The sequence below is a fragment of the Gopherus flavomarginatus genome, chromosome 13 (assembly GCF_025201925.1).
Source record: "Gopherus flavomarginatus isolate rGopFla2 chromosome 13, rGopFla2.mat.asm, whole genome shotgun sequence".
Classification (NCBI taxonomy): Eukaryota; Metazoa; Chordata; order Testudines; family Testudinidae; genus Gopherus; species Gopherus flavomarginatus.
The window spans coordinates 1,137,668-1,161,405 of NC_066629.1; the positions used below are offsets into that span (position 1 = coordinate 1,137,668).

General features: G+C 47.8%; 1 protein-coding gene and 1 pseudogene across 1 annotated transcript in view; both read right to left on the reverse strand.

Moving 5' to 3' along the window:
• The window catches only part of LOC127033514 (E3 ubiquitin-protein ligase Mdm2-like), a 28,067-nt pseudogene extending 16,617 nt beyond the window's left edge, over positions 1 to 11,450 (reverse strand).
• Positions 1 to 23,738, reverse strand: part of LOC127033791 (nectin-3-like) — a gene marked incomplete at its 5' end in the record, with an annotated part of 120,804 nt that overhangs the window by 33,974 nt on the left and 63,092 nt on the right. The gene's annotated exons all lie outside the window — the stretch shown is intronic.

Consider the following 23,738-nt stretch of genomic DNA (forward strand, 5'->3'; position numbering starts at 1 on the left):
CAGAGAAAATAATAAAATACAGTGCAGTAACAATAATTACGAGTAAATAAGATTTTGGGGTCCAACTGAAAGCATCTGGCAGTTTGGATTTGGCCCCTGATTCGCCTATTGACTACCTCTGCTATATAGGAACACGATATGTTAAGGAATAGTCAATGGCTTTTGTAAAGGGAAATCATGCAGAATCCAATCTAGTCAAATTATTTTAAGGTGTCAACAAATATGAGGACAAGGGTGATCCCGCAGATATACCTGGACTTTCAGAAGGTCTTTAACAAGGTCTCTCACCAAAAGGTTCTTAAACAAACTAAGCAGTCCTGGAATAAGATGGAAGGTCCTCTACTAGATCAGTATTAAAATACAGTGAACAAAAGGTAGAAATAAGTGGCCAGTTTTCAAATTGGAAAGAAGTAAATTGCTGGGTCCCTCAAGGATCTGTACTGGGACCAGTGCTGTTCAATATATTCATAAATGATCCAGAAAACGGGGTAAACAGCGAGTGACAAAGTTTGTAGACAATATAAAAATACCCAAGATTGTTAAGTCCAAAGCTGACTGAAGAGTTACGAACGGATCTCACAAAACTCAGTGACTGGGCAACAAAATGGCTGATTAAATCAAACCATAGAATTGTAGGACTGGAAATGACCCTGGGAGATCTTCTAGTTCGGTCCCCTGCACTCATGCAGAACTAATTATTACCCAGACCATTCCTGACAGGTGTTTGCATAACCTGCTCTTAAAAATCCCTAACGATGGAGATTGCACAACCTCCCTAGGCAATTTATTCCAGAGCTTTACCACCCTGACAGGAAGTTTTTCCTAATGTCCAACCTAAACCACGCTTGCCACAACTTAAGCCCATTGCTTCTTGTTCTATTCTCAGAGGTTAGGAGAATAATTTTTCTCCCTCCTTCTTGTAACAACTTTTTATGTATTTGAAAATTGTTATGTCCCCTTCTCAGTCTCCATATTAAACAAACCCATGTTTTTCAATTTTTCCTCACGGGTTATGTTTTTTAGACCTTTAATCATTTTTCCTGCTCTTCTCTGGAGGACCTTCTCCAATTTGTCTACATCTTTCCTGCAACGTGGTCCCCAGAACTGGACACAATACTCCAGCTGAGGCTAATCAGGGCGGAGTAGAGCAGAAGAATTACTTCTTGTGTCTTTCTTACAACACTCCTGGCTAATACAGCCCAGAATGTTTGCTCCTTTTTTGCCACAGTGTTACACTATTGACTCATATGTAATATGAGTGATAAATGTAATGTTGGTATATGCGAAGTAGTGCACACTGGGAAAAGTAATTCCAGCCATACATACAAAATGGAGTCTAAATTAGTTGTTATCACTCAAGAAAGATCTTGGAGCCACTGCAGATAGTTGTCCGAAAATAGCCACTCAATGTGCAGCAGCAATCAAAAAACAAACAAACAGTGTGTTAGGAACCATCAGGAAAGAGGTAAATAATAAGGCACTAAATATCATAATGCCTCTACATAAATCCATGGTAAGCCCACACCATGAATACTGCATGCAGGTCTGGTTGTCCCCTCTCAAAAAAGATATATTAGAATTAAAATAAATGTAGAGAAGGCAAAAACGGTTAGGGGATATAAACCAGCTTGCGTATGAGGAGAGATGAAATACACTGAGACTGTTCATCTTAGAAAAGAGATGAATCATAGAATCACAGAATATCAGGGTTGGAAGGGACGTTAGGAGGTCATCAAGTCCAACCCCCTGCTCAAATGACCTCAAGGAAATATGACAGAGAATTATAAAATCATGAATGGTGTGGAGAAAGTCAATAAGGAAGTATCAGAGGGGTAGCCGTGTTAGTCTGGATCTGTAAAAGCAGCAAAGAATCCTGTGGCACCTTATAGACTAACAGACGTTATGGAGCATGAGCTTTCGTGGGTGAATACCCACTTCTTCAGATGCATGTGGTGGAAATATCCAGGGGCAGGTATATATATGCTAGCAAGGAAGCTAGAGATAACGAGATCAGTTCAATCAGGGAGGATGAGGCCCTGTTCTAGTAGTTGAGGTGTGAAAACCAAGAGAAGAGAAACTGGTTCTGTAGTTGGCAAGCCATTCACAGTCTTTGTTCAATCCTAAGCTGATGGTGTCAAATTCGCAGATGAACTGAAGCTCAGCAGTTTCTCTTTGAAGTCTGGTTCTGAAGTTTTTTTGCTGCAGGATGGCCACCTTAAGGTCTGCTATAGTGTGGCCAGGGAGGTTGAAGTGCTCTCCTACAGGTTTTTGTATATTGCCATTCCTAATGTCTGATTTGTGTCCATTTATCCTTTTCCGTAGAGACTGTCCAGTTTGGCCGATGTACATAGCAGAGGGGCATTGCTGGCATATGATGGCATATATTACATTGGTGGATGTGCAGGTGAATGAACCAGTGATGGTGTGGCTGATCTGGTTAGGTCCTGTGATGGTGTCGCTGGTGTAGATATGTGGGCACAGTTGGCATCGAGGTTTGTTGCATGGATTGGTTCCTGAGCTAGAGTTATTATGGTGCGGTGTGCAGTTACTGGTGAGAATATGTTTCAGGTTGGCAGGTTGTCTATGGGCAAGGACTGGCCTGCCACCCAAGGCCTGTGAAATTGTGGGATCATTGTCCAGGATGGGTTGTAGATCCTTGATGATGCATTGGAGGGGTTTTAGCTGGGGGCTGTATGTGATGGCCAGTGGAGTCCTGTTGGTTTCTTTCTTGGGTTTGTCTTGCAGTAGGAGGCTTCTGGGTACACGTCTGGCTCTGTTGATCTGTTTCCTTATTTCCTCGTGGGGGTATTGTAGTTTTGAGAATGCTTGGTGGAGATTTTGTAGGTGTTGGTCTCTGTCTGAGGGGTTAGAGCAGATGCAGTTGTACCTCAGTGCTTGGCTGTAGACAATGGATCGTGTGATATGTCCGGGATGGAAGCTGGAGGCATGAAGGTAGGCATAGTGGTTGGTAGTTTTTCGATATAGGGTGGTGTTAATGTGACCATCACTTATTTGCACCGTGGTGTCAAGAAAGTGGACCTCCCGTGTAGATTGGTCCAGGCTGAGGTTGATGGTCGAGTGGAAGCTGTTGAAATCATGGTGGAATTTTTCCAGAGTCTCCTTCCGATGGGTCCAGATGATGAAGATGTCATCAATGTAGCGTAGGTAGAGAAGGGGCGTGAGTGGACGAGAGCTGAGGAAGCGTTGTTCCAGGTCGGCCATACTTTCATAGGCCTTGGGTGGCAGGCCAGTCCTTGCCCACAGACAACCTGCCAACCTGAAACATATTCTCACCAGCAACTGCACACCGTACCATAATAACTCTAGCTCAGGAACCAATCCATGCAACAAACCTCGATGCCAACTGTGCCCACATATCTACACCAGCGACACCATCACAGGACCTAACCAGATCAGCCACACCATCACTGGTTCATTCACCTGCACATCCACCAATGTAATATACACCATCATATGCCAGCAATGCCCCTCTGCTATGTACATCAGCCAAACTGGACAGTCTCTACGGAAAAGGATAAATGGACACAAATCAGACATTAGGAATGGCAATATACAAAAACCTGTAGGAGAGCACTTCAACCTCCCTGGCCACACTATAGCAGACCTTAAGGTGGCCATCCTGCAGCAAAAAATCTTCAGGACCAGACTTCAAAGAGAAACTGCTGAGCTTCAGTTCATCTGCGAATTTGACACCATCAGCTCAGGATTGAACAAAGACTGTGAATGGCTTGCCAACTACAGAACCAGTTTCTCCTCTCTTGGTTTTCACACCTCAACTACTAGAACAGAGCCTCATCCTCCCTGATTGAACTGATCTTGTTATCTCTAGCTTGCTTGCTAGCATATATATACCTGCCCCTGGATATTTCCACCACATGCATCTGAAGAAGTGGGTATTCACCCACGAAAGCTCATGCTCCAAAACGTCTGTTAGTCTATAAGGTGCCACAGGATACTTTGCTGCTAATAAAGAAGTATGTGAAGGGGTAAATAATAACATAAAACTATGGATCACCCAATCAAATTAGTAGGCAGAAGGTTTAAAACAAACACAAGGATGTACTTCTTCACCCAATACACACTCAACCTGTGGAACTTGGTGCCAGAGGATGTTAAGATGGCCCAATGTATAAGTGGGTTCAAAAAAGTTCATTAATGGCTATTAGCCAAGATGGTCAGGGACGCAACCCCATGCTGTAGGTGTCCCTAAACTTTGACTGTCAGAAGCTGGGACTGGACAACAGGATGGTTGGATCACTCAGTAAATTGTCCTGTATCCTTCATTCCCCCTGAAACATCTGGCACCAGCCATTGTCGGAAGACAAGATTCTAGGCTAGGTGGACCAGTGGTCTGACTCAGTATGGCCATTCATACGTTTTTACAACAGATTCATGAAGGGAGTGAACATCTCACTGAAATAGAGAGAATATACCATAAGTAGAAAGAACCTCGGGCTAGTCTACAATGGCAGTGCTTTAACATGGCTTGTGTAGTCACAACAGAGCACTGGGAAAGAGCTCTCCCAGCCAGGGCTGACTCTAGGTTTTTTGCTAGCCCCAACCAAAAAAAAAAAATTGGCTCCCCTCCCGAATTTTTTTTTTGCTTTTGCACTTTGAAGTTTTGTTTTGACTGTTTAAAAATAAAAAAATGAAAACAGAGAGTCTGTAGTTAGTGAAACAAAACCATTTCCTACTAGTGTAATTTTAATATTTAATTTTAACAAAACCCTCCCGCCTGGTCCAACTCTTACCTTGCTGCGGATCTGGCTCAAGGCGGATTCAGCTCCCGTCACTACCGCTCCCAGCGCCAGGGGTTGGGGCTGCTGCTGGATCCCAGCCCCGCTTGTCCTTGGTCTTTGCCTTGGCCCTGGCACGAGCTGGGCTCAGCATGGGCTGCCACTCTGCTTCCCTCTCCCCTCCCCTGGCAGGAGGTGGCGCAGAGAGAAAGAGGAGGAGGAGGCGGCGGAGGAAGCGGGGACAAGCCAAGGAGAAGCAGCCCGCCTGGGTGTCATGTCCCGCCATCCTCTGCAGCCGTAGCAGGGACGCGCTACAGGCTCCTGCCTGGGGGGTGGCCGCCACCTGCGGGAGAGCGGAGGGGACAAGCCGAGGAGGAGCGGGCCGTCCTCTGCAGCCGGGGAAGGGCTGCACTACCACTCTTCCGCGTCAGCAGCCACCACCCCCAAGGTGGAGCTGGTAGTGTGGTTCTGCCTCAACTGCAGAAGACGGGCTGCTTCTCAGCTTGTTCACACCGCTCTCCCGTGGTCAGCGACCACCCCTACTCCCCAGGCGGGAGCCAGTAACGCGGTCCTGTCCAGCTGCAGATGATAAGCTGCTCCTCAGCTTGCAAATCAATTATGGGGGCCCTTTCCATAAAAAAAAGTTGCAATACTACAGAATACTGTATTCTCATGGGGGCTCCTGTGGGGCCCGGGGAAAATTGCCCCACTTGTCCCCCCCCCAGCGGTCCTGGGAAAAATAAACATTTAAAAACCTTCTGCATCTCAGCACAAACCCAATTTTGACAAAATTGCTTTTCAAGTCACCTTTACAAGGTATCACGGTTCTCAGCATCAGCTAGTGCTAAAAGGTACCAAAGCTCATTAAAATGGTTGGACGAATATTTTCCGTCAAAACTTTTTTTGGATCGAAAACTAGTAGTTTTTAAAAAGCAGAAAAAAATCACAGACAACATCTGCTTTCTTTCAAAATTTGTTGTGGTTTTTCTAATTGAAAAAGCTCAAACAAGTCTGCCAAAACCTGAACATGATTTGGGGTTTCAGAAGAGTGTGGCCAAATATTTGCTCCTTGCTGTGTTTGACTGTTTAAAGAAACAATAAAAAAAAACTCTGCTTAAAAAACATCCAAAACTTTTGAATTTTAATGGAGTTAGACTTGAAATTAGACCAAGGTTTCCAGCCATTAGAGGAGTGAAATTCTGGAACAGCCTTCCAAAGGGAGTAGTGGGGGCAAAAGACATAACTGGCTTCAAGACTAAGTTTGATAAGTTTATGAAAGGGATGGTATGATGGGATAGCCTAATTTTGGCAATTCATTTGGCAACTGATCTTTGATTATCAGCAGGTAAGTATGCCCAGTGGTCTGTGATGGGATGTTAGATGGGGTGGGATCTGAGTTACTGCAGAGAATTCTTTCCTGGGTGCTGGCTGGTGAGTCTTGCCCACATGCTCAGGGTTTAACTGATCGCCATATTTGAGGTCGGGAAGGAATTTTTCTCGAGGGCAGATTGGCAGAGGCCCTGGAGGTTTCTCGCCTTCCTCTGCAGCATGGGGCACAGGTCACTTGCTGGAGGACTCTCTGCAGCTTGAGGTCTTCAAATCACAATTTGAGGACTTCAATAACTCAGACATAGGTTAGGGGTTTGTTACAGGAGTGGGTGGGTGAGATTCTGTGGCCTGCATTGTGCAGGAGGTCAGACTAGATGATCATAATGGTCCCTTCTGACCTTAAAGTCTATGAGTCTATGATATGGCTTGCCTCCTTGATCTTCTATGGCAAAAGCACACACAACAGACAAAGACTTTCCTCCCTCCCAGATTTGAAAGTATCTTGTCTCCTTATTGGTCCTGTTGGTCAGGTGTCAGCTACGTTATGTGATCTTCTTAACCCTTTACAGGCAAAAGAGGAATTAACCCTTACCTGTATGTTTATGACACACTCTAAAAGCTTATCAGACGTCATTGCTCAATCTGATGGGGGCCCTAGTAAGCCAAAGTTATTCCAGCCCTTCTGGAAGGGTTGCGTTTTGGTCAGAAGGACTTGTCTGCTTGCTGAATCAAAAGAAAGCCCTGAGTCATTTTAGATGCAGACTTTTATGTCAAAAATCCTTTCTTAGTCAGCTGGTCTCTGGCAAAACCTAGTTTGAATCAGTTTATGCAAGCATCCCCAGGCATGGTACCTCTCTGGAGGTCTTTACAATCTGAGTGATTCACCTTAAATCACCACCCACTGCTTTTAGTTCCTGAAGGAGCTGTGGTATCATTCCCCCTCACTCTCCTCCATTGCTCCAAGTTGAATACAGTCCCTGGCCAACAGTGATACATAAACCATTCGTAAGCTTAATACAGTATGTATCCCAAGAGATACTGCACAAGGCTGCAACATATGTCATAACAACCTAGTACGACATTAGTCTCTTTTTGTAGCTGCATCATATTGACACATTCACTTTGTGATTCACTATAATCCCCAGATCCTTTCCAGCGGTACTACTGCCTAGCTAGTTATTCTCTATTTTGTAGTTATGCATTTGATTTTTCATTCCTAAGTGTGGTACTTTGCACTTGTTTTTATTGAATTTCATCTGCTGATTTCAGACTAATCCTCCAATTTATCAAGGGCATTTCAAATTCTAATCCTGTCCTCCAAAGTGCTTTCAACCCCTCCCAGACTGGTGTCATCTGCAAATTGCCTAACTGAACTTTCGACTCCATTATCCAATTGATTTATGAAAACATTGAATAGTGCTGGACTGCTGTGAGACCCGCTGGACACACTTCCCCACTTTGAAAGTGTATCATTGATAACCATTCCTTGATTACTGTCCTCCAACCAGTTTTTCACCCATTATTTCACCTACCTGCACATGACTGAGCCGTAGAAGGCAGGCCAAGCACATACTTGGCTAAAATAATGTAGAAATGTCTTGTGGTTAATCTGCAGAGCAGAAATTCACTATTTTTCTGCTTTGCCCAAGGAGTGACTCAGTTGTAGCTCAGAAGGAGGAATGTGCTCATGCCATCCAGCAAAAGTAACAGTTTCAGCCAGATATCTAGGCACTGGGACAGAGGCTGGGTGAGAAGCTGAGGGTTAAGGTAAGCAAGCCATATTTAGCAGGTGTCCCCTATGAGACTGAACTCAGGCCAGTGGGCCATTCAGGCGAGGCATAAGGAGCATACAAAAGCCTGTGTGGTTACAACTAAAGCTGGGTGAGATTTTTGTTCAATCAAAACAACATTGAAGAAAAAATGTGCAGAAAAATGTTGTTTCATTTAACTTCTGTTTTCCACTTAAAGTTTTTAAAAATGGTTTTCACTGAGCTTTTCCTCTCTTGGCCTTTCCTTTTCCTCGCCCCCTTTTCCCTCTCAGGACGGGGAGAGAAAAAGGTGAAGAGGGAGAAAAAGGAGGCGGAATAAAGGGGTAACACCACATTGTAAACCTTGGAGGCTTTTTTGGTTCTTGTTTTACCAAGCAGAAAAACAAAAACAACAAACAAATAAACATTTCAAATGAAATGAGATTTTTTAGAATCCTTGACCCGTCCTGCTCCTTGTCCCCTGACAACCACCTCCCCAAGACCCCCCCATCCAACCCCCCTTGCCTGTTCCCTGACCGTCTCCCCCAGAACCTCTGCCCCCTGACTGTCCCCGGGACTCCCTGTTTCCTTAGCCAACCCCCTGGCCCAGCCACTTACCCCCGGCTCACGATGGGCGTCGAGAAGCTGCACTGAACAGCGCTACAACCACATGGCTCCGAGCAGGCCTGAGCTCTTCCCTGCTCAGAGCCGCGTGGTAAGGGGAGGAGCCACTCGGCCCGGAGCTCGCAGCCCCACCCCCTCACCCACGCAGCTCTGAGCGGGGCGGATCTCAGCCCCCCCAGGAGCCAAATGGCTGCAGCGCTGTTCAGGACACGCTGTGGCGCTGGGGGAATGGCGGAGCAAGTCTCAGCCACTCTCGTGGGGGCCCCTGCGGGCCCGGGGCAAATTGCCTCCACTTGCCCCCCGTCGGCGGCCCTGGTGCGAACAAGCCGAGGAGGAGTGGCCCGTCCTCTGCAGCCAAGCAGGGCTGCGCTACCGGGTCCCGCCACTCTTCCATGGTCATGGGCCATCCCTCTCTCCCAAGTAGAGCCGACAGCATGGCCCTGCCCCAGATGTAGATGACCAACCACTCCTCCTCGGCTTGTTTGCGGTGCTCTCTCACGGTCAGTGGACACCTCCCCACTCTCCTAAGCAGGAGCCGGTAGCGCGGCCCTGCCCCGCTGCAGAGGATGGGTCACTCCTCGGCTCGCAGCGGCAGGGACAAGCCAAGGAGGAGCGGCCTGTCCTCTGCAGCTGGGGAAGGGCCGCGCTACCAGCTCCCGCCTGAGGAGACAGGGGTGGCCCCTGCCTGCAAGAGAGCGGCAGGGACAGGCTCCCCACTTAGTCAGGCTCCCTGCCCCGCTGTACCCGGTGGCAGAACAGGCTGGTTACCGCCCTCCGGGCCGTCAGGATCCAGCCAGGACGCCACTTCAGGGATGAGCTGGGGCCCCAGCCTTATGCCTCCCCCTATATTTTGCTGCCCTGGGCACCTGCTTGTTTAGCTGATGCCTAGAGCCGCCCCTGCTCCCAGCACTCTAAAAACCCACCTCCACGCGGAACGTAGCTCTCAGCGCTGGCGCACTGTCTGCACTGGTGCTTTACAGGCCAAAACTTCCTGTGCTCGAGGGGAGTGTTTTTTTCACACCACTGAGTGAGAGAGTTGCGGCACTGTAAATTGCCAGTGTATTATTTAAGCCCTTAATTATTTAAGATTTGATCCTGCAACTGGATAGGTGTGGGAGGAAGCTTGTGGCCACAAGGAGCCCTGCAGATGTCAATGGGACTCTATATAAACACAAGGGTCTTCCCAGGCATTGCAGATCTGATTGCAGAAAAAGGCCTTACAATTACTCCCTTGATTTCCATGACAAAATCCCTGAATTTTAAGGTAGTTTGATTTTAAATAAATCACTGTATTTTTCCATCCTAAGCTGCATGGTAATTTTTTGCATGAACATCTAGCTTTTTTCATGTTTTCCTACCTTTCTGGCCTTTTAAACGATTCGTAACTACTTAACTTTTCTAACCAAGTAAATTCACTTGGAATAGAATGCCATAACTTTTAAAATAACTTCAGTCACATCTGATGTGAAAGAAACCATAGGACAGCGACAACCTTTGCTGCACATCTGGTACAGCACTCAGACAGAAGAGTGACACACTTTATGGATCAACACACCCCTGGGCTTTTCATTATAAGATTTATGTCTCTTACTCTGTCCTGCTTTTAAGCTCTAATGCAGCACAAGGTGGCATTGTGACATACTGAAAACCTACAGTTGAATTAAAACAACAAAGAGTCCTTGTGGCACAAGCAAAATTATATTAAGTGAATCCAATTTCCCCATAAGAATTAATGTAAATGGAGGCATTCGATTCTAGGGATTTTTTTTTCACGAGACAAAAGATTAAAACTTATACTGTGCGTGTGTGTACGTGTACATATATATATAAACCAACAGTTTAATACTGGTACACAGCGATGATGATTGTGAAGCTTGGAGTCAGAGGGTGGGATATTAACCTGGGAATGCCTTACTGCTAAATGATGAACTAACTGGCTGAGCCCTCCAGGGTTAACTTCTTGGTAATGCAGCCTGACACTCTACAAAGCAGAAGGAATGAAGGGAGGGGAGACCGCATAGCAGAGAGACACACTGTGTGTGTGCGTGAGAGAGACAGAGATGTGCATTTCCCCTTTAAGTATGCTGACCCTTGTCTTAGGTACACTGCCTTGTTAATTAGATCAGCAAGCTGAGACCCATACAGCTGCTGCCAGGAAGCTCCCTCCGTCCTGAGGCCTGTCTTGTGCACGCCCCCCCCAATGGAAGATGGGGTAAGCAGGTTTCAGGAACAAGGGGACACCCAGACATTATTGCCGCCTTCCTCCCCCCTCGGGCACCCCAGCAAGCAGGAGGCTCTGGGAGCAGCTCGGGGGGAGATAGCTGACCTATCGGCAATTGCTAGCCTGCTGGGTGGCGGGCCGCACAGGGCCGCACAGGAAACTTAGGGGAGAAGGGAGCTGCTAAGGGGGCTGCTGGTCCACCTACCCACCAGCTAGTGGCAACGGGCTGCTCTTCCTGCAAGCAGTGGACAAAGCCGGCGGCTTGCCGAACGACGTTAGAAGGGAGCATGGCACAACTTCAAAACGAGCAACAGAAGGAGGCTCAGGGGCCGCCTTGCAGTGAGGGGTCACTGCACAGACTAACAGGTCCCTGCCAGCGCACAGCTCATGGAATCGCTTCCAGTCACTCCCTCGGGAACAATCCAAGCCCCATGTGCTGCTGGACCCTTCCAGGGCGCTAGCAGGAGCCTGGCCAGCCTGCCCCGAGCAGGGCTCTCTGCGGAGCGGATCGACTCACCTGTTCGGGGCTCCCGCCTGGCGTGACACTCGAACACCCACTGAACCCCTGGAAATGCACCTGAACCCCAGTCTGGGGCGCTGGGTCCGCCTCCCCCACCCCCGAGAGCTGATCTGCGCGGTGAAGGGCCCCACCCGGCTTCCACCCACCAGGGAACCGGCCCGGGCGCTACTCACCAGCGGCTCTTGCGCGGGGCGGCAGGCGGCAGTGGCGCCGGGGCGCTCGGCCCCCGCCGGCACCTCGGGGTCGCACATGGCCTGGAACGGGGCCTCCGGGGCGCGCTGGGGGGCTGAGTTGAGGCTGGACCACCATGCAGCAGCGGCGCGTCTGAGCTGGACCCAGCGGGAGGGCGCCCCCTAGCGAGCTGGCGCGCGCTGCACCCGGGGCTCTGCCAGCGGGGTGGGTCCTTTCGCCCCCCACTCCCCCTGCCCGAGGGGACTCCCTGCACCGGCGGCTGCAGGACCAAGCCCCCTCCCTCCCTTCCCCAGGGGTCCGCCTGCCCCGGCGGCCGCAGGACCGAGCCCCCTTCCCCCCTGCCCGAGGGGACCCTCTGCCCCGGCGGCTGCAGGACCGAGCCTCCCCTTCCCGAGGGGACCCCCTGCCCCGGTGACTGCAGGACCGAGCCCTGCTCTGCCCCACCTGAGGGGACCCTCTGCCCCCAATGACTGCAGGAACCGAGCCCTGTTCTGCTCCGCCCTTGCCCACCCAGCGGCTACATTTCTCCACTGACCCAGGGGTGGGGTCCCATCCGCTCCGTATTTCCCGGACATGTCCGGCTTTTTCAACCGTTCAGTAGCCGTCTGGTGACCAGATGCTAACTGTAACATATCGGGACCCGCCGGGGGGGGGGGCACTTTTTTAAACTGTTACACTCCGGGTCTCTGGTGGCATTTCGGCAGAGGGGTCTTCAGTCGCTGACGGTCTTTGGTGGCATTTCAGTGGAGGGTAATAAGTCTTGCTGCCAAAAGACAGAAGCACCCACTGCCAAAATGCCGCTGAAGTCAGCAACCGAGAGACTCCCCGGATGGATGAGTGTACAAAAAACAAACAAACAAAAACCCCTGAAACAAAATATCAGGACAAATGGCATCCCTACCGTACTTCAGTCGGGATGCAGGACTCATAACTCATAGACTCATAGGTCAGAAGGGACCAATCTGATCATCTAGTCTGACCTCCTGCGCAAGGCAGGCCACAGAACCCCACCCATCCAATTTTATAACACCCTATCCCAGGACCGAGTTATTGAAATCCTCAAAAATGGTTTGAAGACCTCAAGCTGCAGAGACACCACCAGCAAGTGACCCATGCCCCACGCTGCAGGGAAGGGCGAAAACCTCCAGGGCACCTGCCAATCCGCCCTGGAGGAAAATTCCTTCCCGACCCACCCTGAGCATGTGGGCAAGAGGCTGCACCCATTCTTCAGTACCCATCGCATGCAACACCCATTGAGCAGACCTGTCTGGTGGTAATTCAAGATCAATGCCCCGATCCTATCATAACATCCCCTCCCCGCTTTGAGCCAGGAAAGTCTTTTGCCCCTACTTTTCGGAAGGCTATTCCAGAACTTCACTCATGGTAGCTTCGTCCTAATTTCAGGTCTAAACTTCCTAATATCCAGTTTATACCATTCCGTCCTCGTGGCTACATTAGTACTAAACTTAAATAATTCCTCTCCCTCCCTAACGTTAACCCCCTTGATATATTTAAATAGGGCGAGCATATCCCCCCTCAGCCTTCTTTTGGCCAGGCTAAACAAGCCAAGCTCTTTGAGTCTCCTTTCATAAGGCAGTTTTTCCATTCCTCGGATCATCCTCGTAGCCCGTCTCTGAACCTGTTCCAGTTTGAATTCATCCTTCTTGAACATGGGACACCAGAACTGCACACAGTATTCCAGATGGGGTCTCACCAACACCGTATACAACGGTACTAACACATCCTTATCCCTACAGGAAATACCCCGCCTGATGCATCCCAAAATCGCATTTGCTTTTTAACAGCCGTATCACATTGGCGACTCATAGTCATCCTGCTATCAACCAGTACCCCAAGGTCCTTCTCTTCCTCAATCGCTTCCAACTGATGCGCCCCCAACGTATATCCAAAATTCTTATTATTAATTCCTAAATGCATGACCTTGCACTTTTCACTATTGTATTTCATCCTATTTCTATTACTCCAGTTTACAAGGTGGTTCAGATCTTCCTGAATAGTATCCCTGTCCTTCTCCGTGTTAGCAATACCCCCCAGCTTCGTGTCATCCGCAAACTTTATTAGCACATTCCACGCTCTTTGTGCCAAGGTCGTAATAAAAAAGGTTAAATAAGATCGGTCCCAAAACCGATCCTTGAGGGACTCCACTGGTGACCTCCTTCCAGTCCGACAGTTCACCTTTCAATACGACCCTCTGGAGTCCTCCCCTTTAACCAGTTCCTTATCCACCTTACAACTTTCATATTCACCGAGCCTCCCCTGCCTGAGGGGACCGCCTGCCCCGCGGCTGCAGGACAAACCGCTCAAAATCAGGACAGTCCCGATTTTATCAGGCCATCTGGTCACCCTAGGGAGGAATTGGTAATAAGGTAGAAAGGTCCAGGGGTCAGGGGACAGGGAGTGGTTGGATGGGGCGTGGGAATCCCAGGGGTCTGTGTGGGAGCAGGGGTATGGAGAAGAGTTGGGGCAGTCAGGACAAGGAACAGAGAGGCTTAGGTAGGGGGTGGTGGTCCTGGCCCAGGACTCCTGGGGGCAGGGCTGGCTTTAGGAGGTGCATGGCCCAATTCGAACAGTTTCGATGGGAACCTGGCAGGGATGACTAAAAAAAAGTGAGAGCTGTAGTTGTGGGGGGAGGGATAGCTCAGTGGTTTGAGCATTGGCCTGCTAAACCCAGGGTTGTGAGTTCAATCCTTGAGCGGTTCATTTAGGGAACTGGGGTGTAAAAATCTGACAGGGGGATTAATCCTGCTTTGAGCAGGGGGTTGGACTAGATGACCTCCTAAGGTCCCTTCCAACCTTGATATTCTATGATTCTGGACCTGTATTCTACCACTCACACATCCCCCCTTTCAGGCTTTCTGTCTGCCCTGAGGTTACCACAGTTGCAATTTTGTGACTGTTAACAGCTTGTCATGTTCTGTTCTGCGATCAATACTCAGTGAAATGTTTTGAGGAAAAAATTGAACAGGTAATGGCCTATAAAGGGAATACCACCTATCTAGAAGGAATGAATACAGCAGACAGACTCAACTGCGTCAATTTGCTGCAAACTTTCCACTGGAAGGTGAGCAATTACTTTTCTTCAATGGAAACCTTAATCCTATACATGATCTTCCTGATCTGCCAACACAGGATTTACCTGAAGTGTTCAATTTACCTTCACGTGGACCAGGATTAGCATGACTAGTTTTCTTCACATTTCCAAGAGTGTCTCCTTTGCCTACTGCAAGAGGGCCTCCATGGTCTCCCATCTGTATCGTTTTACAAACCCTGCAGCAATCCTTGTTCTGGTTCAACACTCTGTGCAATTCATTTATAACTGAGCCTCCACCTATGTTTGTCAGCTGTCCGGTTCTCAGTACACCTGCTAGAAAAGGGACTCCAGCAGCTCCAGGCAGCAATGTTGACTGGGTTGGTAAAAGTCCAGGTGGTGGCGCAGCAGGGCTAAGGCAGAGTCCAAGCTTTCTGTGGCTCTTTGCACCTCTCGGCGGCAGTGCCATGTCCCACCCCCAGCACCTAGGCTCACCAGCAGCCAGGCCGCTCTGTGAGCTGCGCTTTCCCTTCCTCAGTCACTGACTCTGAAGTTCCCCTTGGCCGGGAACTGTGGCCAATGGGAGCTTCAGTGGAGGAGCCTGTGGATGAGGCAGCATGCAGAGCTGTCCGGATGCACCTCCGAGTAGGAGCTGGAGGGGGGATATGCTGCTGCTTGCAGGAGATGCCTGAGATAAGCGCCACTCAAAACTTGCACCCCTAACCCCATCCCATACCCAACCTCCAGCCCTGATCCTCCTCCTGTCCTCCAAACACCTTGGCCCCAGCCCAGAGCACCCTCCTGCACACCAAGCCCCTTATCTCAAGCCCCCCTGAGCCCGCACCCCCCCCAGACACCTCACTTCACACTCGCCCCAGCCTGGAGCCCCTTCCTGCATCCTGCACCCCTCATTTCTGCCCTCACCCTGGGACCTACATTCCTAGTCCAGAGCCCATACCCACTCCTGCACATTCAACCCCGAGTCATATATTGAAATCACATGCACCCACCCATTATCAAAGGTATTCTGATATCTTGTATATGCATATGCCTTATAATGAATTTGACTTTGAAAATGTCTGATAATTGTTTAGTGCAGCAGGTGATATCATCATCACATCTCCATCTTACCTGACTATCAGAGGGGACCCTTTTCCATTCTGTCAAGGGAAGAAAAGTTGTCGTTGTGCACACCATGAAACAAGCCCTACAACTCTGAATAATATCATGGCAGTTCACAGGGTGGACATCAAGGAATAGTCAAAACTACAATAGCCATGAACACAAGATACTATTGGCCTGGGATGACAAAGACATCGACAATTGGGTCTGTACTGGAATAAAACTAAATCCTGTTTTACTAACTTTATATTTACATTTACATTGTAAAGAACATAATTATAAATTTACTGGAAAATGTACAACTCCTTTGTGACATTATAAGTATAATATAATATCTCATAGAAAGGTGACAGGGCCAGAAAGAGTTAATTAACTCACCAACTAACCTGACCTCCAGCGGTGAACCTTAAGGACTGGTTAGGAAGATATGTAAATGAATTGAGATTTGAAATACAGTCTGCATTGTTAGAGGCAGAAGGGGAGATGTTTGCTCAGGTCTTGTGATGTAAGCAAACAAGTCTTGTCTATTACTATAGTTTTAATTCAAAGATCAAAAAAAAGGAATATTAACATTTATGATAATACTTGAGTGAAATAGTATTATTGTCTATGTGTCTCTTTTGAAGGTTGTGGTAACCTGTATCTGAACTGTTTAATGGATAAATTACTCTGTGCTAATTGCCAGGATGTTTGGGAGAAGGAGTTAAGCCCATTGTTTCCTTAGGCCAAAAGGCTGCTGTAAATGTATAAGAATCCTGGAACATGATCCTTCATCTCAGATCTGCTTTGGGTTTCAAGAGGGGGAAACTTAAGCCCTAAGGACTGAGATCCCCACTCATTGACTGGAGCCACCCTGAATACGGACATTGGACCGTAACCTATGGACTATTTCTAAAAGGACTTTTGGCAACTACAAGCTCACCTCTGCTATGCATCAGAGGGGTAGCCGTGTTAGTCTGGATCTGTAAAAGCAGCAGAGAACCCTGTGGCACCTTACAGACTAACAGAGGTTTTGGAGCATGAGCTTTCGTAGGTGAATACCTACTTCGTCAGATGCATGTAGTGGAAATTTCCAGGGGCAGGTATATATAAGCAGGTAAGCTAGAGATAATGAGGTTAGTTCAATCAGGGAGGATGAGGCCCTGTTCTAGCAGTTGAGGTGTGAAAACCAAGGGAGGAGAAACTGGGTTTGTACGTTGGCAAGCCATTCACGGTCTTTGTTTAATCCTGAGCTGATGGTGTCAAATTTGCAGATGAACTGAAGCTCAGCAGTTTCTCTTTGAAGTCTGGTCCTGAAGTTTTTTTTGCTGCAGGATGGCCACCTTAAGGTCTGTTATAGTGTGGCTGGGGAGGTTGAAGTGTTCTCCTACAGGTTTCTGTATATTGCCATTCCTAATATCTGATTTGTGTCCATTTATCCTTTTCTGTAGCGACTGTCCAGTTTGGCCGATGTACATAGCAGAGGGGCATTGCTGGCATATATTACATTGGTGGACGTGCAGGTGAATGAACCGGTGATGGTGTGGCTGATCTGGTTAGGTCCTGTGATGGTGTTGCTGGTGTAGATATGTGGGCAGAGCTGGCACCGATGTCCGTTGCATGGATTTGGTTCCTGAGCTAGAGTTACTGTGGTGCAGTGTGCAGTTACTGGTGAGAATATGTTTCAGGTTGTCTGTGGGCGAGGACTGGCCTGCGACCCAAGGCCTGTGAAAGTGTGGGATCATTGTCCAGGATGGGTTGTAGATCCCTGATGATGCGTTGGAGGGGTTTTAGCTGGGGACTGTATGTGATGGCCAGTGGAGTCCTGTTGGTTTCTTTCTTGTGTTTGTCTTGCAGTAGGAGGCTTCTGGGTACATGTCTGGCTCTGTTGATGTGTTTCCTTATTTCCTGGTGCGGGTATTGTACTTTTGAGAATGCTTGGTGGAGATTCGTAGGTGCTGGTCTCTGTCTGAGGGGTTAGAGCAGATGCGGTTGTACCTCAGTGCTTGGCACCTCAGTGCTCAGTAGCAATGGATCGTGTGATGTGCCCAGGATGGAAGCTGGAGGCATGAAGGTAGGCATGGCAGTCGGTAGGTTTTCGGTATAGGGTGGTGTTAATGTGACCATCACTTATTTGCACTGTGGTGTCTAGGAAGTGGACCTCCTGTGTACATTGGTCCAGGCTGAGGTTGATGATGGGGTGGAATCTGTTGAAATCGTGGTGGAATTTTTACAGAGACTCCTTCCATGGGTCCAGATGATGAAGATGTCATCAATGTAGCGTAGCTAGAGAAGGGGCGTGAATGGACAAGAGCTGAGGAAGCGTTGTTGCAGGTTGACCATAAAAATATTGGCGTATTGTGGGGCCATGCGGGTGCCCATAGCAGTGCCACTGATCTTGAGATATATATTGTCATCAAATTTGAAATAGTTGTGTGTGAGGATAAAGGCACAGAGCTCAGCAGCCAGTTGCGCTGTGGCATCATCAGGGATAGTGTTCCTGACAGCTTGTATTCCATCTGTGTGTGGGATGTTTGTGTAGAGAGCCTCTACATCCATGGTGGCTAGGATGGTGTTTTCTGGAAGGTCACCAATGCATTATGGTTTCCTCAGGAAATCAGTGGTGTCACAGAGATAGCTGGGAGTGCTGGTGGCATAGGGTCTGAGTAGAGAGTCCAAATATCCAGACAGTCCTTCAGTGAGAGCGCCAATGCCTGAGATGATGGGGTGTCCAGGATTTCCGGGTTTGTGGATCTTGTGTAGTAGATAGAATAACCCTGGTCGGGGCTGTAAGGGTATGTTGATTTGTTCCGGTGTTAGTGTAGGGAATGTCCTGAGTGGATGGTGCAGTTTCTTTGTGTATTCCTCAGTGGGATCTGAGAGAATTGGTCTGTAGAATTTGGTATTGGAGAGTTGTCTGGCGGCCTCCTTTTGGTAGTCAGACCTGTTCATGATGACAACAGCACCTCCTTTATCAGCCTCTTTGATGATAATGTCAGGGTGGTTTCTGACGCTGTGGATGGCATTGCGTTCTGCACGACTTAGGTTATGAGACAAGCCATGTTGTTTTTCCACAATTTCTGCCTGTGCACGTCCATGCAACAAACCTCGATGAACTTTATTAACCTTCATCCGGTTTACCTCAGACCATTTCTCCAATTTGTCCAGATTATTTTGAATTTTGACCCTGTCCTCCAAAGCAGTTGCAATCCCTCCCAGTTTGGTATCGTCTGCAAACTTAATAAGTGTACTTTCTATGCCAACATCTAAGTCGTTGATGATATATATTTGAGCAGATAAGTAAGGAGAAGGGAGTACAAGGACAAAGCTCCTGGTTGAAGATAGAGCCAGTTGCATATTATCCAAACATAATTACCCGCCTAAGGATCACGATTCTTGTAACAATTCCACCGTAGCAAGCATTTCCACTGATGATGATAGTCAGATCTTGAATAATGATAATACATTGAAGGAATATTATTTTGTATCCTTTACATTAGTTGAAGTTATCTGTACAGTTATTAGTTGTGTGATTTCACCTTCTCATTTATAAATTATGAAATGTGCAGTGCGACTCTTGCAAGAGTTGGGCACACGTAGCCTGCCTTCCAGAGGGAATCAGTGAAGAAAGAATACAGATGCGACACGCGTGCATAGTTCACCTATTTAAAATTTACATTGTGGAACGATTTTGTTAAAAACAGTATTTTTGTTCAGACAACACTTCTGAAATATAAACAAGAAGCAGAGAAGTGTAACCTTGCATTACATGTCAGAAAAGGAAAAAAGTGTTAATAACTATCTCTGAATATGTTCAGATTGTTTTGTGTAAAACCAGTTCAAGTGAAATGTACATAGTTCTTGTTTCTATATCTTGTTAGAATAGGGAAGATTTTCTATTTTGAAAAATTCCACATCTTCAATGGAGATTTCACAATGGTAACAAATTAAGACAGAGCATCCCTCATCCGCAAAAGTTTGATACCTTTGAACTTTCTCATGCTGCACTCTCAGGCTGATGCCCTGTGCCATACACAGCAGCTTGTGCCAGAGGTACCCCCCTCAGTTCAAGGCCGGCTCCAGGCACCAGCCTAGCAAGCAAGTGCTTGGGGCAGCCAAGGGGAGGGGGCGGCACGTCGGACTCTTTGGCAGGCAGGTCCCGCATTCCCTCTCAGGAGCGAAAGACCAGCTGCCAAATTGATCCAAATATCTGACACTGCGAAAGAAGACTGCACCTCGACTGTCTATATAAAGAACAGCCCCTGAGCAAAAGGTGCTCAGACTCTTTTTTTAAAGACACATGTGCCAAAGCGGCAGTGGTAGAACTGATCGTGATCACAGTTGTCTTTTTTTTGCACTGCTTGGGGCGGCAAAAATCCTGGAGCCGGCCCTGCCCTTGGTCATACTTTGCTAACTCTGGACCAGAAGTGTTGAATGGTTTTTGTTCATTTCCTTGTCAGTATAGTCCATTCTATGCACTTGTAGCTGTTTCTTTTTACATTTACTGTTGTTTGTACGTGTTCTGGGCAGGTAGCCCCATTTTCCATACTGGAGTTCAGGTGTCCCTCAGGGCAGCTGAGGCAAAGGATGGCTTGGGCTCTAAAAATGTGTGACGTTTCTTTATGGAACTTTGGCAGGAACAAGGCCAACAGACATTTGGAACCTGTTCCAACTGTCTCCTAGAGACCTACCTACCTCACAACTTTGGCACATGCGTCTTTAAAAAAAGAATCTGAGCACCTTTTGCTCAGGGGCTGTTCATTATATAGACAGTCAAGGTGCAGTCTTCTTCCGCAGTGTCAGATACTTGGATCAAGACCACAGGACCATGCCATCAGATCAGGATCACCAGCATCTGTAAAGACATTAAAGACTGTTAACATCCAGTCACTGACCTTCAACACTGTGGTGTTCCAGAGTTCCAAAATCCTACCTTTGTGTACGCCGGGAAATGGTCCTGCTATTGTGGGGAACTCTTCTGGCTTCTGCACTACCCCAGTGAAGTGTGCTAGCGAAAGGAACTGAGTCTTCGCTCTCACTTCCTTTACCCAGAGGCCTCCCTGCCCATGAGGTCTCCCCTTCCACTCTCCTGTCTGGCAGAGTCCTCATAACCCCAACAAGGCTGGGCCCAGAATTCCTGGGGGGCTCGACCCCCAACCCTGCTGTGGTCACCCAGGATAGGCACCTCCCTGACCCACTGATCATTTCATACAATATAAAGCCAGTGCAAGTTGTTTAATTAACAATTTAATTTTAAAAAAGAAAAATGGGAAAGGTTAAAGGAAAACACATTGTCCTGCTCTGTGGCAGGGAACACCACAGACAGTGTCTCTGGACATCAGGGCACTTCAGTCTGTTCCTTGTAGGTCTCAGGCCTCCTTCTCAGTCCCTGGCTGTGCTGCAGGGATTCTGCGGGTTGGACACTTGCAATGGTGGTGGCCACACACCAATGGGCTTTGGGTTGTGGGACCCTTCTTCCCAGCGTCAGCTCCCCATAGGGTTAAGATCCCCTTCCCAGTGTGACCTGCAAGGACCTTTGGCTGGGGGTGTCTTTCTGCAGTGGGCCCTTTGCCCAGGGTCCCCCCTTGGTTGGCCTCAGTTGCTCGCTGCAGCTCTGCTCCCAGCACAAGATCTGCTCTCCCTGGGCTGTGTCTGGCTCTGCTCCCTGCTCTGACCTGCTCCCTGGGCTGCTTTTCTGGCCCAGCTCTGCTCCCAGTTCAGCTTCGGGCCCTGCTCTCTCCTGAGCTCGGCCCCCCTCTGTCTGACCCAGGCAGCTCCAGCTCACATGGAGGATGGAATCTCCCTGGTCTTCTGACTCCCTGATTAGCCTTCCCACCCTGTCAATCAGGCTGACCTGGAGCACTGGTCTATCCCCATTATTCCTGGGGACTGTCAGTCCCAGGGTCCCAACCTTCCATCGACCCTCCCCATTTTAGGGCTGGGAGCTAGCAACCAAAACACCCCCACTGAATGTCAGTAAGGGGAAAACCGTCCCCTTATATTTGGGACTAGTCACCAGGACCCAGAGAACTATCACCCAGGGTCCCACTATGTCAGCTTCCAGATCCCGAGAGACTGTGGATCACCTGTGATGACAACTGCATCTTAAACTCATTCCTCCTAGTTAAGAAAACCTGGAGACAGTAAAGTATTTTTGGGCTATTCTTTAGTTCTCTTCTGTTCAGTTGTTGCCAAGGTTCCAGTTAGTTAGGACCTGAGGTTTTTTTTATAGTTCATGATTTTTTCCTTTTCCCATTGTTACTTAAATAAATCTGTTTGCAAAAATAATTTCTCTCTCTCTTTTGTACACTACACCACACAAGAGAGGTGGGAGGCACCTCAACTTCTGTCTAACACCTGGTGATAGATCCAGGGGGGTGAAAAGAACTGCTCCTGAAATCAGAATTGTAGCTGGCTTATTTACTCTTGAGTTAACAGGACAGGGAAAAGTTGAGAGGACGAACTGGAGGCACACAGGGTGATGTAACTTGAAATCCAGGTGCTCATTTCCCTGTACTTTTCTTCAGAATCCCAAATTATAAAATGTTTGGATTTCCCTGGTTTCAGAGTAGCAGCCATGTTAGTCTGTACCCGCAAAAAGAACAGGAGTACTTGTAGCACCTCAGAGACTAACAAATTTATTTCAGCATGAGCTTTCGTGAGGATTTTCCTGGTAAATTCTCCAAAGGCCTGATCAGTGTAATCTCTCTGATATATTCCCCTATTCTATTTCCAGCAGCAGCAGCTGTTATCTGGCAGGTCCATCAACTGAAACTCTCATCTTTCCAAATGTCATCTTGTGTGTATTTTATTTTGTGCTGAGTCAGAGAAGCCAGATGAAGGTAGGGATTGCGATTGGGCTGGACATGTGCAGAGTTTAGCAGAACGCTCTTCTAACAAGAGAGAGATTGGTGTGATACTTTGCATTCTGTCAGCTGCAGTATTCAGCATTAGTTTCTTGGCCATGTCACTAGGACGGACAAAAATACTTTAGCACTCTGCACATGCAAACCTTCCATCAACATCTGAAGGGATGCATGTCCTGACCCTGTCTGGTACTGCCCCAGAGATTCATGTAGCTTCCAAACTCATTCATGGTCAGCCTCATGCTCTGCTTTCTTCCACCTCTGTAAAAGCATACTATCTTTTTCATTAATGACCTGGATGATGGGATGGATTGCGCCCTCAGCCCGTTTGTGGATGACACTAAGCTGGGGAGAAGAGGTAGATACGGTAGAGGGTAGGGATAGGGTCCACAGTGACCTAGACAAACTGGAGGATTGGGCCAAAACAAATCTGACGAGGTGCAACAAGGACAAGTGCAGAGTCTTGCACTTAGGATGGAAGAATCCCATGCACCTGTGGTCACTCTGGCCAGCACAATGGTCCTTAGTAGACTATGGATGTGTCTCTATGTGTACAAGAAGGTTACTCACTCTCGGGAGGGTGCAATGGCACTATCCCCCTCCAAGCCAGAAGTGTACACAATTGATCTGTTTTCTTCATTGTGATGTGGGGGAGCAAACAGCTGAGTTGGCATCTAGGCTCTTCACTCCTTTGGCCACAAGGATCAGTGGTATACATGAGAAGAATGGAAGTCTACAGATCCTTACACACAGAAAGAAAATGCCTTCTGATGAAGCAGCTCCCAAAGCTGTTGGACACTGCTCAAACGGATACAGTCACACACTGCTTCAGGCAAACATTATTGGGCACTCTGCAGCTTGGTGGCCCTAAACTATGACCCTTCTGGCCCTGTCATTACTCCACTTTATTTTTGCCAAGGCTTGAGATGAGCATAATTTTTCTAGGTGATTACAAGGTACCTTACTAACACACATAGCAGGGAGCTACTTTCCTTTTATTGTTAGAGTTAGTAACATCACTAAAACTTAAGAGAATGAAAACTTCTGCTCAGGAATTGTTTGTTAGATAAATGCTTATTTTTATTTGCAAGTATTAATAACCATGTAAGACACGCAGTCATTTGGCATCACAAACTGTCAAAAGTCTAATACAGATACTGTCTTTGTTGCAATGCTCTAAATATTGTCATTTTGCAGTGCTTTTACTACTAAAGGAAACATTCAAAAAAGTAGCCAATCAGCTTCCTTAAAATTCTGGTCCAAACTTGTTAAATTTTTATTTGTGTGGCAATACCACCCCCCCGGCAATTTTTTTTTCATTTCTGGACTTC